Here is a 24,000-nt window from a genome sequence, read left to right on the forward strand (position 1 = left end):
CTTCACCATCCTATAACTAAATTTTAGCATATGATCCCTGCTGAGTTCAGGGCACAGCTACTCTGTAAAAGAAAGGGACCATGAGAGACAGGAATTTTGAGATAAGAGCTACAATATAAAAATTACTGTACTATTAGACTTGAAAATAAAATTTCAAATAATTTGTATTTTCCCTAACTACAACAACCATTCAAGGGAATCAAGATGTTACTAATTTCCCTGGCTTCAATTTGTTATTGTATGGTGGACTTTGGTCAATTAGTGGTTCTCCTTGGAGAAAAAAAAATGGCCAAAACCACGAAATATGTAAGACAATGACATAACCAGCAATTGTAGAAAAAAAAATGCTATCTTTATTACCGCAGTGAATACACTCGAAAGCGTCAGGCCCACTCTTTAAAGGGTTACAACTGTCTCTATAGAGACCTCCACAAGCTATTATAGGCACTCAAATATATTTTCCATATTTTTTACTGTTAAAAGATTGAAAAGATTGTTTTTCAGTATAAGCTATTTCGTGTTTTTTTTCGGTTAAGTGAACCATTAAATATGATTTGGTTCTTTAAGTATAGGAATTGTTGTTGTGATTTCATAAAATCTGAAATGCAACACTGTCCTTCCAGGTAGCAGTGTATCCGAAAAAGAAGTGGATAGATAGAAGCCCGAGCCATAAAGCGAGGCCTCAAGAGGACAGCCCAGGAAATGTTATGTGAAATGAAGAATTTCACTGGGTTTCTTTCACTCTTGGAGGTTCACTTTGGCTTTACACATTCTGCATTTGCAATTAGGATTATAGCTTGGTTAATAATGATAATGATGATGATAATACAAAATGAATAAACAATAAGGAATACAATCAATTAGTCCCAATGATCTTTCTTTACACCATAACGAGAGGTCGTCTATTATCTTTATTTGAAAAGTAAATATTCAACGTCATCAGCATCGTCGTCTGCTTTAAAACTAACTGAACAAATCAGGACATGCTTCTAGTTAACATCGTCAGCGCATTTGCAAACGTGCACCATTTCTTCTTTGTTTTTTCTTCTTTTGGGAAACAAAAATATCGAATACTCATATAAATGGTCTTTTTGCTATTACTATGTCATACAAATACAGCACAAACGGAAGGCATGGCTGCTTAAAGTTAATAAGCATGAGAGATCAAGTAATACTATATACCTCTAGTCAGGAAAAACCTCTGCCACCGTCTCTGAAAATTGCATGATCTACGAAACTTTGATGTATGGTCTGTGGTCTGCCATAAGGAAAATCTGTAGATTAAGTACTAGAAATTAAAAGTATTTATACCTTAAGAAGTATTTTTGGAAAGATATCCTTGCATCTGTTACAATGTATGCATGTCAGAGTCTGTGCTGTCAGGGGAAACTGCTCGTAGCGTGAAGTCACGCGCAGAAGTTACGTATTTTTGCTCGCTGATGAGCCGACCTCTCCCGAGTATATTTAAAGGACCTTGCCGTAACCTATACATCTAAAGCACGGTATGCACACGAGAGCAGAGCACTGTAGCATAACAGGGTAACGAATCTGTATACAGGTGTCAAAATGTTCAGGACGCAACTGTTAGCATGTCAGGAATTTAGCTTCATTGCATTACAATGCGATCACCATTCAGTTTGTCCGTGTTTGACTGAATGTCGATGGCTAGGCCAATATACAAGTCGCAGCCGCCACATACATTTACATACATTACTTCACACAGATGAAGAGAAAAGATGGTGGTAGTCAAGAACAGAGTGGTCGTGAATTACTCGCAGACAAGTTCCAAAATTTAGGAAATGACAGAACACTGAAGTTGAGGGAGATAAATATAAATCTTTTCCTTAGGTCAATATGAAAAATAATTGTTTTTAAAGAAGTGTTCTATATTTGTCGAGGGAAATGGGGTTGTAATGAATAGTCAATGAAGGAAAGGCTTGCAGTCTTATGATTTTTTTTTTTATAATCTCATTGAATATTCATACTACGTTCAGCAAATAAAAGCTAATTTCTATATTAACGACTAATAAATACGTCATTAAGTTTTTCATAAAACAAGTTTTTATATAGTCAAAATACTGTCATTTATAATTTTAAAAAGGTGATAATTTTGCAACTGGATAACATCGGGGCCACCTCTCAGTTGTTCCAAAATTACACCAGTCTGCAATCATAGAATATGCAAGCTGCTTAGTCTCAATCATAGATATCAATTAAAAAGAACATCAACAGGAAACCCGATAATCTCCCGTAAAAAATAATTGGTTTAAAAAAATAAGAGGACTAATGCTATAAGTTGATAAAAACTGGATTTTTGTATTGTAATAAAAAAAAACTTACTCATATTTTTCATGTGTTCTTTAGTAAATAAAAGTAGCAGATATATGATCTGGGTTCTAGAAAGTAGCGACCATCATCTATTTAAAAACATTGAGGACAATTAATTCTTGGCAAACATCAAGCAAATATTCTAGGCACCTCATAACATCGATGTCCATATATGGAGAAGTAATATTCAATGTTCTTTGCCTCATTTCAGGTTTACATTAGAAAAGAAGTATATTACAGTGATTCTCTCTCTCTCTCCTCTCTGTCAATAGAAGAGAGAGAGAGCAAACAGACAAATTCTGGGTCTTCTTGGAGTAATCAAGTTGAACAGGCTTAGCATAGCCAGTTGATACAATGCAATTCATGTTCCGTTCACACATTTTGAAACGCAACGTGTTATGTAGCATCACTTTGATGCGACGGCATTTACTGAAAATTGGCGGGAATGACCACATGCGCTACAACATGCACAGTGCACGGGCTCCATTTTCCATCCACTCCGGAGTTTTATGCTGGGTCCACACATTCAGGACTTAGCTCCCGAAAACAGGAAAATTGGTAGTTGGCAACCTATAAGATGTAATGGACGCATATCGAAGGGTTTTTTTAGTCACGTCGGTGAGGTTGGTACGAATGGCAGGAAGCAGGGCCTGCCTCGTGGCTCAGCGCCACGTGGCCCGAACCGGGCCGACAATTTAGCGCCACGCTAAATTTAGGTTGGGGCAACTGCCATGTCGAAATTTTTAACGAACTTAAGCATGCATTTTCTGATCTTCGTAACGTGTCTTCGATCATCCAAAAGTGTCTTCGATCATCGAAGAGCGTTTAGATCATCATAATCTAGAATACGATGATCAAAATGTGTGCACTAACTTCGGTGAACAAAATGCCCTCGGTGGCACACTTTCGATGATAGTTGCCATCGTGGGTGGTGCATACATGAAAGCCGAGCATAAATACAATTTGTGGGGATGTCTTTCAACAGTCTGCTTTCAACTCGCTATTGAGTAGCACACAAGTCTTCTGCCCCTTTCTCAGCACCCCACCACCGCTGAAATCCCGTACAAGGAGGACATGAAGTTGAGGAAGGCCATGGGAAAGGCTCCTGGCCAAAAAAGCCCCTCCCAGCCCAAGCCCAGCAAACTTTGAGGAGGTCCCAAGTCCTCCTTCAGGAGACATTGCCACCACCACCCCACCAACACCTATAGACGAGGCCTCACCATCATCACCAACACCGAACGTCATGGGAGAGGATCAGGATATGGCAATAAACCTGGAGGAGCACGAGGTCAAAGTCCTTGCGCAGTCGCTGACGGAGGTTGATGATGAGGGGGAAGTAGAAGAACAGGAAGTCCGTACAGGTTATTCTGCCTGAGGAAACCGAACGCCAGCCGGGAGACTGGCTGGAGTTTGATGTCCGTTTCCTGTACAACAGAGACCTGCCGGACTACAGGAACAAGGCCAAGCAGCAGGCTGTCATGGAGGAGATGGGGAAGAGCCTTGACCCACCAATCACTAGTCTAAAGCTAGAACTGTGGCTGACAACCATCCAGACCCGATTTGGCCGCCTCAGCAAGAAGAGTGGCCAGGGAGCAGCGAGGCACACCGAGAGGGAGAAGTGGATCCTCCGGACATTCCACTTCCTGAAGCCCCACATAACTCGACAGAGGAAGCCTAGGGTCCTACTATGCATTTCAGGCAAAAAAAATGTGTTTTTCTTTAATATCTGCCATACTAATTACTTGATCAGAGTGGTACTTTGACAGCACCCTATTGACCTCCCCCTAATTTTTGATACTTTAATGCACTGGCAAATCTCGTTAATCAAGGCAAGTGGATCAGGTAAGTAGGTGAAGCATTTCGAATGCTTACACTCCCCGTCCCTCCCCCTTCCTTTCCTCCCTCTGTGTAGACCCTCCTCCTATCCCTTCAGTAAACACCTCTCCTAGTCTCTCCGGTATCACTTACTATACCTTTTCTGTAACCCGATATATTTGTTAATAACTGATAGAATTGATTATGTTGGATCCTTGTTATAATTCTTATTAACATTTCATGATATTGTTGTATTTCGTCAGGGTGTTTAAGGAGTTTATAGCCTTTAGCCTATTTATCCAACTTGATGAACCTGCCCGAGGACTTCTTTCAACTGCGTTTACATTATAAAACAAACGTTTTCCAAAAGCAGGATTGATGGGCTTTATTCTCCTTAAAAGGCTTGTGAGGAATAACTAACAGCTGTAAAATACAAAATTATGCTGTGACAAATCATTATAGTATTTAAAACTATGATGAAAAATCTACAAACTACTCAATTTGTTGGATTGACATTTCACAATTACACACTAATATAAATATATATAAATATAAATATATATATATATATGTGTGTATATATATATGTATGTACATATATATATATATATATATATATATATATATATATATATATATATATATATATATATATATATATGTGTGTGTGTATATGTGTATGTATGTATGTATGTATGTATGTATGTATTTATGTATATATATACATGTATATATATACATATATATATATATATACATATATATATATATATATATATATATATATATATATTATATATTTATATGTGTGTGTAATATATCCACACATACATATATAATAAATATATATATATATATATATATATATATATATATATATATATATACATACATATATATGAGTAAATTATAGGGTAAATATTAAGATTTACTTATTAATATGCTTGCATGTCCTATGCTACATTTGTGTTATTGTGTCCAACAAACCTGAAGTTTCTCCTACCTGTTAAGACTAATCCTTAGTTTATTGTTAGCTTGTTCCTTTCTGTATATGGAATGGAGACGTAATGCAAATACATTTGATTTTTTCTGGGGCAAATTAACATGCCAGTCATGAATATGATGGGAAAAGCTCCTCAGTAAAATAAACACTTTAGACTTCAAACTGCTTAGGCACAAACCAAAGCAGATACGCAAATTATGATTGTTAATGGTAAAGTGAGCAAATACAATACACCGTAAAAATTTTCGTGAACTTATATAACACTTGATTATATTTGCTCTACCTTTCAAGGGGGGTAAAGCCAATCAATCCTGCCTTTGGTAAAAGTGTTTCATTATTTTTACATAGTTAAAGGAATTTTTTTTTTTTTTTTTTTTTTACGGGTTTATTTTTCTCGCCCTCCATCAGACACTAAAGGTCTGTTCAGGCGGGCCTTGGTGTGTGAAAAAAAATAATTTCTTTCCAGTTAATATTTTGCTCTGTATCGTTATCAGTTATTTCGCTAGCATTTGTATTCAGGCTTAATAGTTTTCAGGTCACTATTATAACACTTTCTAAAAAGATAAGTCTACAGGTTTTTCTTGAAAGCTGCCACATTATTGCTATTCTTGACATCGAGTGGAAGGTCGTTAAAGAGTATCGGTGCAGCATAACTGAACGTTCTTCCTCCTATTGCATAATTCACACTAGTTTCGAATAGTCTATGTGGGTCGTCAGCATGTCTAACTCTTACAGCGGCGCTGGTAGCTTCAGGGTAGGGGACCAAGCAATCACGAAGATATTTAGGCTTATCACTTGTAAGTGCTTTGAGAGTCAACAAGCAAATTTTAAATTCAATTCTAGCCTTAACAGGTAACCAATGTAGATCGATCAATGCAAGAGTTATTTGCACATTTTGAAGCTTTCTTAGTAGTGTATTGGGCAATTTGTAGTACAGAGAATTGCAATAATCAAGCCTTGATATTACACGACTCATCACTAAAATTTTTGTATTGCCCTCTGTTAAATATTTTCTAATAAATGACATGTTTCTCAGGTGATAGTTACACACTTTCACTGTGTTCACAATTTGGTCCCTCATTGACAAATTACAATCTATCAGTACACCCAAATTTTTCACAACAGGCACAATCCCAAAATCAGCATCACCAATTTTTATACTTTGACTTAACTGGTAATTCTTCAAAGCCACCTTTGTGCCAAAAAACATACATTCTGTTTTATCATCATTTAATTTAAGCTTTTTCCTCTGCATCCATGTTTTTATTTCAGTCATTATCTCATCAATTTTCTTCTCTATCTTGTGTTGTTGAAATTGAGAGGTAAAACTGAGTATCATCTGCATATAGTTTAAAGCCCACTTTTTGTTTTTTCAAGATGTGTGATAGCTCGATAGTATATATGTTAAACAAGATAGGGCCCAGAACACTACCCTGTGGTACACCCTTCATAAGAATTCTCTCATTGGATCGGTTTCCAGAAACTTCTACAATAGTCTTCCTGTTCACTAAGTAACTTCGCAAAAATTTCAGTGCTTCCTCAGTCACTCCAATAGACTAAGTCGTCAAGTAAGTACTCGTGCACAAGTGTCAAAAGCAGCACTAAGATCTAACATAATCAAAATTCCACACTTTCCCTCATCAAGAAGACCTATCATATCATTCATTATTGAGCATAAGGTAGTTTCTGTAGAATGATTAGCTCTGTAGGCCGATTGATTTTCCGGGAATACCTTTAACTTATCAATATGCGCCCATAATTGCTCACTTATGACTTTTTCAATAAGCTTTGACATGTAGGATAAATTTGAAATGGGCCTATATGAATTTAGCTCGTTTACATCACCTTTTCATTTGTAAATTGGTTTGATCAACGCAGTTTTTTCACAGCTAGGAAAACAGGATTGTGATATACTTAGGTTAATTATGTTCAGGTAAATATTATATACAACTTGCTTGTTTGGAGCTTCACTTATTGAACTGTTTGGGAAAGGGTCGTTTCCACAATATGTATTCTTCATCTCTCTCAACCTTTAACAAGTCGCACATATTTATTTCCTTAAATTTTATTAACTTCTTTCCCTCCTTCACTGGCATAGCTGACTGTCCTTCCAAGTGATTTTGGGGGAAACCTCTATAGATTTTATCAATTTTTTCATTGAAGAATATAGCAAATTTCTCTGCACAAACATTGTCAGGCAAGATATATTTTTTCTTTAATCCCATCAAATCATCAAGGTTTTTGTGAAAGTCCTTCATGTTATTGGTTATTTTTACATTCGCCGTAGTAGAATTTTCTTTTTGTTTTTTCTAACATTATGTTATAGTCATTTCTGGCCTTATTATATAGATTTCTGGCTTGTGAGGATTTGGCTCTTTTCCATCTACCTTCCATCTTACATCTGTGTCTTTTTGCCTTTAGTAGCTCACTATTATACCATCTAACATTTTCGCGTACAACTATTTGTTTGTTCTTTATGGGACACATGGTATCGTACATTTTTCCAAAATTGTCGTTGTATTTCTTGGTATAACACCCAACACATTCTCTGTCTACCATATGTTCACATTGTGTGTTCTCACACAAGACATTTGCGCTACACTTAGCTTCAATAAAATTCTCAGCATCAAAATTTTTCCGTTCCCTAAATGTGATCCATTTTTTCAATACTCTGGTGCAATTTATATTAACATCAAAAGTGATGAGTTTATGTGTTTTTGAGATCTCAAAGTCTGGTTCCACTTCAAGGTTTTTTATTAGGTCTGAGTCTTTTCCACATATGACCAAGTCGAGTGTATGACCACCTACTGACGTTGATACCTCAGGGCAGGTTCATCAAGTTGGATGAAATACAACAATATCATGAAATGTTAATAAGAATTATAACAAGGATCCAACATATCAATTCTATCAGTTATCAACAAATATAACAGATTACAGAAAAGGTAGAGTAAGCGACACCGGAGAGACTAGGAGATGGGGTTACTGGAGGGATCGGAGGAGTCTCTAGACAGAGGGAAGAAAGGAGAGGGGAGGGACGGTAAGTGTACGCATTCGAATTGCTTCACCTACTTACCCGATTCACGTGACTTGGGCTTTATTATGACAAGAGTAAAAGCCTTAACGAGATTTGCCAGTGCATTAAAGTATCAAAAAGTAGGGGGAGGTGGGGAGCCTGACGAAGCAGATCTCCTCCTACAAAACTTCTACAACTTAAATAAACGACAGTCTGCCCCACAGCCTGACACAATGCCAGCCCCACTGCCTCCCTCCGTGGACCAAGTGCCTTTCACCATCACCGCCAACCAATATGCCACACTGCCGGAGGTGCCAAGGCCCATTTGCTTCACACCGGCACTCGGACAACCTGTGCCTGACCTAAATGTCAGCCTTCCCAGCAACAGTTTTATGCAGGGGCTGTTCACCCCACCACATGGGTCAAACCCACCAACAAGCAGCTGGGCCACCAACCTCACAACAACACAGTCACAGAAGAATATGTAAAATATAATGTACTTTTGAGAATATGTATAATTTTTTATGTTGTAAAATTGTGCTCGTTATTTTATTAATAAATATAAGTAGAAATGTCACTTGTGTTTTAACTCCATTCTAAACCATTAAATGATATAAGGTGGTATAAAATATATTAAAGACATGAAAATAGTACTAGAAACTATTAGGAAATAACAAAATAAGACAAAAATAATAAGAATAACGAAGATTAATAATAATAATAATAATAATGATAATAATAATAATAATAATCATCAGTAAAAGAACAATACTTAGAAGAGAAATACTATTAATAACATTAACTAAATTATAAATATTCCAAACTTCAAAAACCTATAAAAACAATAACTACTATCAGTGTTAGTGCCAGTGACAGTGAAATAAGCCCAAATCATATGTTAATGAAGCTTGCATATTTGATTTACAATATCTTTTATATTCAATAAAACTTAAAACATTCTTCAGGGATTAATTCACTTCCACAGGTATTCACACTAAATGGAAACAGTGAAATGTAATCTTACTTATTAGGAGATTTTGTTCTGCCAAGGCACTGCCCCTTGGGGCAAGTTGAAGTACTTCTTTAGGTAGTCCCGCCAATTCCTGGCTAACTGGGTGGCCCTGTTCACTGTCATTGGTAGGCCATTACCGATAGATGGGTCTGTCCTCTATGCATTTTCGATGATTTCATGAGTGACTGGGTCCTCAGTCACCCTCCTGATGTCTCAGGACCTAGCGCCTCAAAATGTTGTGTAGAATGCAGGCGGCCATGACAACGGCCTCTACACTGTCTGGTTTGAGGCATATAGAGGTGTGAAAGACTAAAGTGGTTAGCCAGGCATACTCCACTGTCAGTCTGGCCCTGCTAAGTCTGTAGTTATAGATTCTCTCTTCTCTTGTAAGGGCTCTGTTGGGGTACGACTTCATGAGGTAGGTGCGAAGTGAGAATGCATCATCACCAACAAAGAAATTCTCTGTAGGTGGCCCTGTTGTATCCTTGGATAACATGGTTTCGGGGGTTGAGCATCATTTCTGTCCAGAAGACCAGCAAGCTGGGTTTGGGCAAAGACACCACCATCAGATTCAGACCCTATGGCACCGACTTCAACGTACATGAACTTGTATGCTGCATCAACAATGGCCAGCAACAAAATTGAATAAAACTTCTTTAGTTGTTGTAGTAGCTGTCACCTAGTGCTGGGTTGCAAAGACTATTGTTTTCCGTAGATGGCACCAATACAATGTGGCAAGTTCCAGCGTTCTTCGTACCGTTGGGCCACCTGCTCTCACTCTTCTGCTGTTTGTGGCAACTTCAGTTCACTGTCACTATACACACTGATGATGGACCGACAAGTCTCTGGAACTATAAAGCTGATGGTGTTGTAAGCAACTCTGAATACGTAGCCTGAGGAACCGTAGGGCCACTGCAACACAAAGGCCAGGGGGAATAGGTGTACGCCACCAGGTAGTCTTCTGAATGAGGGGTGTTGTACGTTCCACTACCTCGTTGAACGTCTGGTTCATCCTTGTTAAATTTTTGAAGAGTTCTGGACACTCATCGGCTAACTCTCGCATTAGGTTGCCGTAATAGCCTTGCTCCATTCTGCTCTGCAACTACTGCCACACCAATACTGTCCTAGGGGCCCTCTGCTGTTGTTCCTCTCCTTGCTGTAGTGCCAGGCCAAATTCCTAGTTTTCTATAGCCTCCAAGTAATTAAGAATTGCTGTCCATAAATTCTCGTTCTGAAGGATTGTAGGATTCATAAAAACTGATTTGATAACAGCCAAGTCCTCTTCCATAATTTTCAAAAGGGCATCCATGTCGAGTTGTTGTTGCAACGGGAGATGAATAATGAATGAGTGCTGTGCTGAGGGGCACTGCCCTTTTATATGAAGCCATCCTTGTTCCCGACGTTCCTGCTGTGCTTCACACCGTCGAAGCCAACCCCCGATGATTGTTGAATGGCTGCCGAAATTCTAATCACTTCTAACGACGATCATGCAACTTCCCGAATATCGTTAAGGGGGCGGGTCCTAATTTCCCTAGCACACAACCAATCATCGAAACAATCTTAATACTGATTAAACAGACTTAATACAGTCGTAGCGCAGTCCCCGATGATTCCGGATTTTCAGCCTGTGACTTCGATCTTCGGCCTGGGCCTTCCAATTGCAAATAATCGAGGAAAATCGGTAATTTTTTTTAAGATGGAACAAAAAATCCGCATCGGAAGCCATAATCGGTTATGTGTGAATAGAGCTTTAGTTACAAAAACGCGTTATGTTCTTTTGCCATGTGTACACTAGCATCTCCCCCACGGTAGAGATAAGTTTAAGAACCTCTTTTTTTCCCCCATATTATAATGAATCTTAACTATCACCAACAACCAAAATCATTGAACATGAAGAATTAGACAAATGTGTTTAAATTACGTTCTGTATAATGAAAGTATAAGTACACAAAAGAAAGCAAGTATAACTTGAAACTATTCTGAAACTAGACATTTTATTAGTTTTGTATATTTTCTCTTTACTTCTCTCAGAAGCAATATTTTTGTTTAGGACAATCTCAAACAACAACATGCCCTAAAAAAAAATCTGCCGCCAGACAAATACGGCAAATAACTTTTGGGTAAATTCACAGTGATGCATTAAAGAAATTGAAAGATTTGTTAGCATCTTTGCCAGGTTTCAGAGACTTCTCTCCAAAGTGTTTCCTTGTTCTTCACTCTGGTGCAGTCAAATACAGAACGATGACTTTTTACTTGAACCTCAATCAGTCAGATCACCCGAATAACTTCATGCAAAAAAACTTTCATTTCGGTCAGAACTGGTCTAACCCTGTAATCTTAATCGTGTAACAAACAATCCCAGATCTTGTAGTACCATGAATTCACAAAGTTGGTAAAACGCATAGTATGAAAGCAATCTATATAAGCACCTCCGAACTACAGTACGAAAGGCAGTCCCAGACTCCCAGTCACACAGTAGCCAGACCGGCATAAAAAAATAAATATTTGGTGAAAATGTGAGAAGCAACTATATTTGTAATTCCTATACAATATTTTCGGAATGAATCTACTAAAACTTCATCATGAGGCAGAGAGTCGCACAACAGTCAGCTCTACGTAAACTATTAAATATCAATTGAAAAACTGAGAACTATCTACATGTTTGTCACTCCAAGACGACAATCTTGAAATGAATCTATTATCATTTTGTCGTGAGGCGGGCAGTCACTCGATAGTCGCCGCAGTGTAAACAATTACATATTTGAAAAAGAGCGAACTAAGTATATGTTTGTCACTTCCATATTTAAAAATTTAAGAACGAACTAAAATTGTCACTCCACGAAGACATTTTTGGAATGAATCTACTAAAACTTCGTCATGACAGGAAGTCGCACAGTAGCCGGCCCGGCGTAAACAAATATTTATTGAAAAATCGAGAACAAAGTTTGTCACTCCAATATCAATTGAAAAAGTGAGACCTTACAACACGTTTGTCACTCCAAGACTTACATTTTTTTTAATGAATCTTCTTAACTTTGTTATGAGGCAGGCAGAATAGCCAGCCACGTATAAAAAAATATTTGGTGAAAAACTGAGAACTTGCTACGCGTTTGTCACTCCAAGACTACATTTTTGGAATTCATCTACTAAAACTTCGTCATAAGAATATTCTTGTATCTAAGGGGATATCTGGGGAAAAGGTACTATGATGTCACAAACCAAGTTATTGTTGGTGGATTTACTCAAAAGTTAACCGGTAAAGGTTGACTTAGTAAATAAATAATGAATTAAGTTAAAGTACAATAAAATCCAGGAGACAGCAACCATAGCACAAAAACAAAGCCTACAATGAAAGTTTACCAATACCCACATACAATATGAATGTAATACTATTTAACCAAAATTTGTGACTAAATAAAACCACGAAAGCAAAGACTGCATTTTACTATAACCCTTGCAATTCACCGAATCTGTTTTGGAAAGGGATTGTTTTATGATCGACCTTCCTTTTCATCCTAAAGTAAACAGCAAATGATATCCTTTCCCCCTTCTCCTCTCTAACTAAACTTATGTGGCACAAATTTTCTAATTTTCTGTCAGACTCCACAAACCATGTGATTTCCAATCTTGTAATCTAATTTAGTCACAGACACCCACCATGTTAACAGGGTCCCGTTTTCTATTAAAAAAAAAAAATAACCAAACCGATTCAGATTGCATACGATACAAATAGCATTCCTTCTACGCCTCAATCGTAAAGTAAGGAATTTGTTTTTACAGTTTGTGACCTGGCCAGGGGATGTCCTCGGGCTTATCCCCGGGCTTGCCCCCACCTAGTTCTGTTACCTAGGAACTAGGTAACAAGTTAGGTTGGGTGGGGTAAGATGGGTTTAGTCAACCATCCATGTCAAAGCCATAAGGTAAGGAATTGTGTCTATACTGTAAATATACATACATAATACATATATATATATATATATATATATATATATATATATATATATATATATACACACACATATATACATATATATATATACTGTATACATATATACTGTATATATACACAGACACACATACATATATATACACAGACAAATACATATATATACGCATACACAAATACATATATATACATCTTATAATTGTAAATGAACTGTAATATTTCCCTTCAAAAAGGCCCATAAAAGAAAAAAAAAGGAAATATAAATAAATTAATATATTTCGACCAATACACATTGGCCCTCTTCAAGGTGTAAAGAAAATTAAAGAAAAAATGAGGAATAGAATGTAGTTTTACATTGCCTGGCCCTTACAGCCAACCACGGGCTCTTGCACACTTGCAGTCAGTAGAGGAATAGAATAGACAGCGACGGTTTATATATGAAAGCAAAACGGTGTTCCCAATTGTTCTAAAGTTGTTCAAGTGCTGGAAGGATTAACCCAATTTAATTCCATTCACATGCGTCTTCACATTCTTGAGCCGCTCGGAGGATGTCTTGACCTCTGATGCATATGGTAGTTGGTCTCTGTGGATTTTCTACTTTATAATCGGATTGAGGAGTGTTGTTCACTATGTCAGCTTTCCATTGCCTGCCGGATAAGTTCATTGTGTTCGCAGTTAAGTTCATTGTGTTCGCAGTGTTGCCAGAACAGCTGATTTCCGGCTAAATTTAACCGATTTTGTCTGTATCTAGCCGGAAAAATTAGCCTATTAGGCTAGTTGTTTAGCCGTTTCTTGGCCGATTTTCAAGTATCATCATCATTATAGTTATTATTACTATCATTATTATTATAAATATAATCATTATTACTACTTTAAAACATTTCCAAGTATTTCAACATCTCTCTAAGCTATTTTTAACAGCTGGTGATACAAGACAGGTCTCTGTGGTTGTCTACTGCATCCCCAGTACAAAGATTATGTGACCAATGGTTGGAGCTAAAAACTCACTTTAGCCTTACAAAATCATCTGGGATGTGTTATACTTCAGAAATGCGTCATGCCTTGTACTGTGATGAATTTAATCATGCATATTTATATTTTCTACAGTCAACCTTAAGTGAGGTTCTGAGAGTGAACAAGATTTTTTAATCTAATGATTGTGACCCAACAAAATTACTGGATGACTTGACCCTTTTGATTGAGAATTTAGTGAAGAGTGTTATACTTCCTGCAAATTAGCATTGGATATATCCATTTACTTCTAATTTGGGGAAGTACAGTCCCTAAATTGTACTTAGGATATGAAACGGAAACTCTGTTATCAGAACTTCCCAAACATCTGCCTGAGGATCGAGAAAAAAAACCTTAAGAGCGATGATCTAAATTTTTGATAATTCTAATCAAAGACCTTTGAAATAGACTACCTGATCATGTGCAAGTACTGAAAACTATGTCTCTGTTGAGTGTGGAAAACACACTGCGTGTAGTGAAAAACTTGATTGTCCCACTCTTGGAATAACCAAGTATAAATCCAGAAAATATTACTAAAATTGAACTCCAGTGGTCAAACATAACTCTCTTGAAATGTTGTGAAACTAAGGACACAGTTAAATTTTGGGCTGAAGTCAAGAGTTATGAAGATGCAGCAAACATAAATCCTTATGAAGAGCTTTCATCTGTTGCTTTGACAGTCTTGAGTTTACCCCATTCCAACACTGAAATTGAAAGTTTTCAGAAAAATGATTCTCATCAAAATCATCAAGAAATAATTGAAAACAGACACAGCAAATGCGCTGCTTCATATACGGTATGGCCTGAAAAGAATATCAGAAACTTGTGACATATGATTTTCCAAATGCTGTACTTGATCAAGTAACATCAAGTGAAAAGGTTCATTATATAAAAAAAGCCACGATGGATCAACCTGGAACCTCACATACGGAAGAAGAGGACGATGATGATCTGAACATCTTTTTGCAAGATGTGAGAAATATAAAAAGAATAAATTTGTTACATTTATTAATCTATAACCACCTGCAATGAATATTTTTTGTTAGATTTTTCTTTGTCAATTTAAGAACAGGACTTTCTTTGGTTACCATTTATTAAGATGCTGTAGATAGTTTTTGTAATTTTTTTTTTTAAACGGAGGAAAGGAATATTACTTTGCCGACACATTTCAGGATGCAGTAAAATGTTTGTTTGATTATTTTGCGTACCAAAATAACAAATGAAATTACTTTGCCTACAATTGAAATTTAAGAGAAATTCTTGTAAGATTCTAGAGGTTCATATAATACATGAAAATTAACAAATAAATTTAGCCTTTTTTTTAAGCCATTTACTACAGAATCTAGCCGATCTTTTAGCCGATTTCTTTAAGAGCCATCTGGCAACTGTGTGTTCGACTGATTTACGATGGCCAATTCCAGGATCTTCCTTCTGTACGGACAGGTACTCTATAAAAGCAAAGATAACTCACTCCAGTTAATCAGGTGGCCCAAATCTCTAAGGTGAACGAAAATCTGAGTTTTCAAAGCCGTGCCTAACAGATCTTTTATGTTTGGATAATCTTTGAGATGGTGAACAGCCTGTTAGTCCAAAAGACTTTTTCACAATCACCACATGATACTTCATAAACTCTGGATTCTACCGTATATCACTTTTTTGAAGAACACTAATAAGGGCGCTTCCTGTGGTCTTGGGATATGAAAATACAAAGGGGTTTTCAGTTCATTTATATTTTTAATATCTTCTCTATATGGGACTTATCTTTTTTTTTTTTTTAATCTCTTCAGTCCAGCTTGACCAGTGACAGTGGAAGGACGTATGGCTGTAGAAGAGGAAACAGACCCTCAGGGGCTTGCTCAGGGGTCACTAATAAATGATCCACATGGTGAATCCGAGAACCGGGAAGAAGCTTTTCCGAACGGCAACCGACATACAGATTATGAATATTTTGGAGAAAAAAAAAAAACCACATGGCTGCATCCACCAAACAAGTTGGTTACACCATATAGCAAGACACAGAAAGCACAGCACTATTTCATGTACAATCCAAAGGAGAAACGGCACAGTGAAAAGGGAATTAGTGACTGGGTTACGCTTAGATATGAACAAGGCTTCCCCATAGAAATACACTGTGGAGAGAAAGGACTAATCCTCTCTACGAAGGGTGATAAAACTTTTAGAAGCATTAACAACGGACGGGTACAACTATTATACTAGAAAAAGCCAGAGTCAAAAGCAATGCAAAAAAACAATCATACTAGATGTGAAACATTTAAATACGGAGGACGCTGAAGTATCCCACATTTAATAGAAACAGTTGAAGATTTAGAATTTTCTATTGTTCTCCATGGCATTGAGTGGATACAGGGTTTTCATAGCAGGGCTTCACATATCATTAAAGTTAAGATTTCCATTTTTCTTGGTGGCAATACTGAGTAGTTGTATCGGTAAAGAATTGGTATTGATAAAATTGCTTCTATTAGCCTTTATTGATTCATATAAACATAGCATTCGGTTATTTCTAACTAATTTCGATGGCAAATAAGTGGAAAAGAAGCTATGAAAGTGGAAGAAAATATAAAGCATGGGAGGAGAATAAGTTTGGTTACAAAAAGTAAGTGAAGATGCCCTCCATTAACTATGGAAAATTATGAAGACTCCCAAAGCATCGCGTCTGGCTGACCATGAAAAATCAAAAAGGACATTCAAGCAGAGTAAAAGCTTCAGCAATGTGCCTAAAATTTTAATTAAAAGTGGTTAATAAAGACATTGAAAAAATCCTGTTGAATTAGAATTTTCATTTGCAATAGCGTGCCACTCTCCCATTTAGGAGCAATGCAAGAAGATACGGCAAAGGTAGTGGGCTGGAGAATCTTCAGCTCCATTGTAAGAAGTGTAGCCTACCACAGACTAGTTTATTGCCAGCATTTTTGGGCTCAAGCCATGTCGTCCTGATGGAAGTTCCTTAAAGGCAGCTTCCTAGGGTATATTACAACTACGGCGATATTCCCAGAGAATTTACCTTAAGGTACCCAGAATTCTAACTCCTGGAGCGAGTATCCCTAAAAGACCTTAGGGATATCGTAAATATCAGCGGACGTATTCTTGACACGCCACATAGCAATCTATACCCCGAATAGAGTTAACACTTCGTAGGGGTCAAATGGCAAGAAAACGAAAACGATAAGAAAGGGGGGAGCCGTTCGTAAGGCATCTCTCCTCCCCATTTCGTAAGCGTGCCCTGCGCCGCTCGCGGCGCCATCTGTATTCCTTTTTGCGTAGCTATACAACTCGGTGTTTTTCCCTGTGTTTCTACCAAAATCTTGGATTTACTCTCGTATTATGCTTTCTCCAACTTCTTCTGCTTCGGATAAGTTGAGTACTATTTCTTTTATGTATAAATGTAGGCTCTTGTTTAAAATTAAAGTAATTAAAAGAGTTGCTGTTGCCTGCTGGAGGCGTCATGGACGCTGTCGCTCGCTAGAATAGGATTTATTTGTTAGCAAGAGCGACGTTCCCAGCCCCCTGCGCTTTAATAATTAGCTGCTTAGCTTAATTAGTTATTCTGTAATGATGCGATAGTAGTGCGCCTGGCGAAAGATTTGCCTAGGCTGACCAACACTAGTCTTCGTAGCCTAGTTGTTGGCCCTTGTACTTCCTGCATGATAATTAGTCTTCCAAGTGTGATTTTATTTTGCTTAAAGCGTTAGGCAACGTTATACATATAAGCCCTTTTTCGAGTATTTTCCAAGATAGTATTGGAGTGAGTTTCGGTGATTTAGGTAATCGATTCTCTTAGTGCCTAGGCTAGGTTGTCTTAGGTCATTATAATATTATCTGTATCCCCGTTTGCTCCCTTCTCTTCGGGGAAGGGGCAAACCCTTTCCCTCTGTTTAAGCCTTAGGCTTAACTCTAGTGGTTTGTTTGAATTAATTTTCAAATATAACTATGCTGGAGTAGTACTGTACCTTCCTGCTCCAACTGAATTGGTTCAGAGGGGGACAGTACAGCAGTGTATTAGTCTGAGTCCGTGTTGGTCTAGCGTGGGGCAGAGTCTCCCTTGCTGCCTGATACGGGCATAGGAGGTTTATCCTCCTTGGATCACCTTGGAGGGTTCCTGTAGTTGATCCCTTCGCTCGGTGACCCCTCAGACTTGTCCTCTTTGCTGTTCCGGGTTCGGGATATGTTCCCTTTCCGGAATAGCAATTCCTTCCTTGCCTTGGTTTTAGGGAGGCAGCCAGTAGTGCCGGCCTCCCTCACTGGATTTCTCTGGCTGAGATGAGCTTTCTTAGTTGGGAATGATCCTTAACCAAGGCAAGGTTGGACAGGACCCTCTGTCCTTCCCTTCTATTTTTCCGTTTCCTTTGTGTCAGTCGTCTCACATCCGTACCTAGCCTAGGTTAGGATGGGGAACTGACGTGGTCCCCTGTCGGCCGGCAGAGTGTGCCGACCGGCGGAGACCCTATCTTTTGAGTGCTGCCCGGTCCTTTCTTGGTCCCTCAACCGCTGCCGTCTGTAGATTCAGTAAGCAGTGGTTAGGAAGCCTGACTTAGTGTCTCCCCTTCCTCTCGGCACTCTTTCGGGTGCCGGGCGCAGAGGTTCATAGCCTCTTAGCCCGGCACTCATTCTGTTGTCTTCTTATGTGTTGTCCTTGCCGTCTGCCGGCCTAGGGGCCGGCCGTCGGTAGGGGGTGTTCTCTAGTTCTCTTGCTGTCGGTCGGCGGTGGTTATATGCCTTTGCCGGCCGGTCTCTTTGCTCATCTGCCGGCCGCTATGAGTGGCGGCCGGCAGCCGAGCGCTACCTGGTGTGGATGCCAGCCGGCAGGGTTTGCTTACCGCTGCCGGCCGGCCTGCTACATTGCTCGGTTAGCCGGCCACTAAGAGTGATGGCCGGCAACACGGTGCTACCCGGGTGGCTACGGACCGGCAACCACTGCCGGCCGGTTCAGGCATGGGAACTGGAGTTCTCCCCAATAAGGGTGATCTGAAGTTGTATACTTGAGACCTACCTTTGGAAAAAAGGGGGGGGGTACTGACCGGCAAGAGCCGACCGGCACACCACCCTCATGTACTGTATCAGTTCTTTCTTGGGTGGTGTATTCTACCAAGGGAGACCATGATATAGTAGGTTACAACACTTTTTTCTAACTTACTTGTGTTGCCTTGTGCAATCACTTGGTGTCGCCTTACAAGGATAAAGAGAATTCTTTTCATCTCTAGCCAGAATGGTAAATTCTTACCTTAGGTGTGAGCTACACCTAATTTCCCTCGGGAAATATGATCTCTGGTTATTCTAGTAAAGACTAACTACGTGATTTTATGGCTGGTGGGCTTCTACAGGTGATTGTGTGGGTTTCACAAGTAGGTGTCTTTCCCTTATTCTTTGTGAATGCTCATATAAACATGTGAATTGAAATTCACTTGATATTCATGGAAATTTTCTTCTTTTACAGGAGGAGCATCCGAAATGTGATAGTGTTTTCTGCAATGTCCGCAGCAAGAACTTTTGCGGACATGTCTCGTGTAGGAGGCACGCGGCTTGCGCAGCCTCCAATGATGATCATCGCTACTGGGATCCGCAGGTATGTGCAGTGTGTACTAACCTGCTATCAGAGGCTTTTGAATCCCCTAGGTCGGCGGAGTCAAGGGATGCAGCGAGGGAGAAGCTCCGTTTATGGGTAAGGGGTTTCCAGAAGAACACCACTGGACCTTATCTTCCTAATGAGAAGATGAGGGCATACCTTTTTCCCAAGGCTTCTACCGACGCTGTTGTTCCCCAGCCTCGGCCGGAGATCCCTCTCGTCCAGATCCCAGTGGAGGAGGATGTTGCGGATGCCATGCAGGACATCCAGCTGGATGACAAGATGTCTGACTTGTCCGACCGTGCGGAACAGGACCTCCTCGCAGAGGGTGAGGAGGAGGATCAAGATCCGATTGCCATGGAGGAAGAGGTTCCCGTACCTTCAGACGTTCCGGTTCAGGCCCCTGAACCTATCCCCTCTACTTTGTCCGCTCTTCCAGCAGAGCTGGGACAGGCTCTCTCTTCCATCGTTGGTATGATACAACAGATGTAGAGGGAGAATAATCAGAAGGCCGCTGCAATGGAGCTCCAGATGCAGAAGATCACAGCATCACGTGGACCTCCAAAGAAGCTCAACGTGAAGGACCTTCCTCTGTGCTCGGATGCCAACCCGTGGAGATATGCCGAGCACATGCCGATGACGGTCGGGAAGCTCGTCATGTCGGAGAGACTGGGCTCAGTTCCCCTTGAGGAGGTGGAATTCTGGGCCAGCAGAGGGGCCTACCCGGACTGTTATGTCCGTCTGAAGAAGGAGCCGGCCTCGAAGGAGGAGACGGAACCGAAGGAGGTGATCATCCTGGATCACTCCAAGGCTCAAGCTGCCTTAACATCTGCATTGAAGGAGAGGGGGTTCTCAAACTCTAAAGTTGCTGCTTTGAGTAAGAAGCACCCTTCCTTCGTATCCTCCCCGGCTAGGGCCTTCCCCTTTATGCAGAAAGGGTTCGCGGCCGTTTTGAAGGCGGTTGAAGCTGTCAAACCATGTCCATCTCTGGAGGAATGCAAGCCACTGTCGTTGGCCTTGCCGTTGGATAACAAGGACTGGAAGGAGGTACACCTCACCTTCTCAGTTGGGAAGTTGGACGCAGACATTGCAGGTCAACAGTTCGGCGAAAACCTTCCCAAATTGTCGGAATTCCTCCTACGAAGGGAATTGGATACAAAGGAGCGTCTGGCAGCCTCGATGTCTCTCCAGACAAACATGGAGACAATGGCTAGCGACCCCAAGATGCCTGAGATGTTCATGGTAATGGCCAAGATCCATCTGGCCACGGTGACTAAGGACCTCTATTGCTTTGTCAAAGCGAGGAGGGTCTGCAGGGAGTTTGTGTTCGCCTCGGCCACAGTGAGGCATGAACCCAAGAGACTCATCTCATCTAGCATCTGGGGTAAAGATCTCTTTCCCAATGAGGTGGTCAAGGAGGTGGTGGTGGTGGACCAAAATCTTTTCCTTAAGTGGGGCCTGTCCCTTAAGAGGAAGTCTTCCCCTGATGAGGGCCCTCAGCCGAAAGGAAAGGCGAAGAAATCGAGGTTTTCTTCCCGTCCAGCCAAGCCTTTCAGACCACAACGACAGCAGCAGCAGCAGCCAGCTTTGCCTCCGGTACCACAACTGGTAGCCCAGACCCCGACCACCTTCCAATGGGTACCCCAAGCCGTGTCATCAGCATCCCCGGCATTCAATCCAGTGTTCGAAGGGCAATCGACCACGTTTCGAGCAAAGCCCAGAGGTGCAGCCAGAGGTTCGGCGAGACGCCCCTCTAGGGGAAGAGGATTCAGAGGTGGTCGCGGCCAGGGAGGCAAGACTGCAGGGCAGTCAAAGTGAAGTGTCGCCGGTAGGAGGGAGACTACAGTATTTCCGGGATCGTTGGACCTTCCATCCCTGGGCCCACAGCCTGCTCAAAAATGGACTGGGTTGGAGTTGGTACAGTACTCCGCCCCTGTGCCCTCAATTTTTCCAACACTCTACCCCCGTTTTGGAGGAGTACATTCAAGAACTGTTGGAGAAAAAGGTGATCCGGAGGGTAAAGTCCATCAGGTTCCAAGGGAGGCTGTTTTGTGTTCCCAAGAAAGACTCGGGGAAACTCAGTCATATTCTGGACTTGTCACCACTCAACAAGTTCATAATGAACCACAAGTTCAAGATGTTAACATTACAACATATAAGGGCCTTACTGCCCAAGAGGGCATATACCGTCTCCATCGATTTGTCAGACGCCTATTGGCACGTACCAATAAGTCGCCGTCTCTCCCCCTACCTAGGATTCAAGCTACAACAAAAACTTTATGCTTTCAGAGCGATGCCTTTCGGGCTAAACATAGCTCCAAGGATCTTTACGAAGCTTGCGAGCGCAGCGCTCAAACAGTTACGCCTAAAAGGGTTCCAGGTAGTAGCCTACCTGGACGATTGGTTGGTGTGGGCAGCATCCAGAGCGGAATGCTTGCAAGCTTCCCTACAGGTGATTCAGTTCCTGGAATATCTAGGTTTCATGATCAACAGAAAGAAGTCTCGTCTTTCTCCAGCTCAGAGGTTCCAGTGGTTGGGAATTCACTGGGATCTAGTGTCACACCGTTTTCCCATTCCAATGTCGAAAAGGAAGGAAATAGCGGGGTCTGTCAAGAGACTTCTAGGTTCCGAGAGGATATCAAGACGCGAACAAGAGAGGGTTTTGGGCTCTCTTCAGTTCGCATCAGTAACAGACCCAGTGCTAAGAGCACAGCTAAAAGATGCAGCGGGAGTTTGGAGAACCTTTGCATCAATAGAGCGAAGGGACTTGAAGAGACCGGTCCCACTTCGGCTTCGTTCTCTTCTCAGACCGTGGTCTCAAGCCAGTCGTCTAAAGAGGTCAGTACCTCTTCAGCCACCCCCCCCCCCCCCGTCAGTGACAATCCACACAGACGCCTCAAAGGTAGGGTGGGGAGGTCACTCCCATCGGAAAAAAGTGCAAGGAACCTGGTCCAAGCTATTTGGGACTTTTCACATAAACTTTCTAGAAGCTATGGCGGTGCTTCTTACCCTGAAGAAAGTATCCCCACGTCACTCGATCCATGTAAGGTTGGTACTGGACAGCGAGGTGGTAGTGAAATGTCTGAATCGGCGGGGATCGAGATCTCCACCTCTCAACCAGGTAATGTTAGCTATATTCCGACTGGCGCAGAAGAAGAAGTGGCACCTGTCAGCAGTTCACCTTCAAGGAGTCCGGAATGTGACCGCGGACGCTCTATCCAGGGTTACACCGATAGTCGGAATGGTCCCTAGACGCAGGATCATTCTCCTTCATCTCGAGTCAAGTCCCAGAACTGCAGATAGACCTCTTCGCGACGAAGGACAACAAGAAGCTGCCGAGATATGTGTCCCCGTACGAGGACCCCTTGGCGGAAGCAGTAGATGCGATGTCCCTCGATTGGAACAGATGGTCCAGGATCTACCTGTTTCCCCCTCACAATCTGATGTTGAGGGTCCTCAACAAACTGAAATCCTTCAAGGGAGTAGCAGCGATAGTGGCCCACAAGTGGCCGAACAGTGTATGGTTCCCTCTAGCTCTGGAACTACGACTAGAGTTTCTACCACTCCCGGACCCAGTTCTGTCCCAGCAAGTCCAGAAGTCGACTGTCTACGCTTCATTACAGAAAACCCGGACCCTGCAGCTCATGATTTTCTCTCCCTAGCGATGAAGAAACGGTTCGGAATCTCGAAAGATAGCATCGACTTCCTGGAAGAATATAAGTGCAAGTCTACTAGAAGGCAGTACGAATCAGCATGGAAGAAATGGGTAGCCTTTGTCAAAGACAAGAATCCGCACGAGATCTCTACGGAGTTCTGCCTATCCTTCTTCATCCACCTCCACGGACAGGGGCTGGCAGCTAACACGATTTCTACATGTAAGTCAGCTCTGACAAGACCCATTCTATATGCCTTCCAGGTAGACCTCGCTAACGAGATTTTTAACAAGATCCCGAAGGCCTGTGCTAGGCTTAGACCTTCAGCTCCTCCAAAGCCTATTTCATGGTCTTTAGACAAAGTCCTTCATTTTGCCTCATTACTGGATAATGAGGAGTGTGCACTGAAGGACCTGACTCAAAAAGTGATCTTCCTTTTTGCCCTAGCTTCTGGGGCCAGAGTTAGTGAGATTGTAGCCCTCTCGAGAGAGGAGGGCCGGGTTCAGTTCCTGGATGGGGGAGAACTGAACCTGTTTCCGGACCCTACGTTTCTCGCTAAGAACGAGTTGCCCACCAACAGGTGGGGTCCCTGGAGAATCTGCCCTCTGAAAGAAGATGCATCTCTATGTCCCGTA

This window comes from Palaemon carinicauda, chromosome 31 (assembly GCF_036898095.1).
Source record: "Palaemon carinicauda isolate YSFRI2023 chromosome 31, ASM3689809v2, whole genome shotgun sequence".
NCBI lineage: Eukaryota > Metazoa > Arthropoda > Malacostraca > Decapoda > Palaemonidae > Palaemon > Palaemon carinicauda.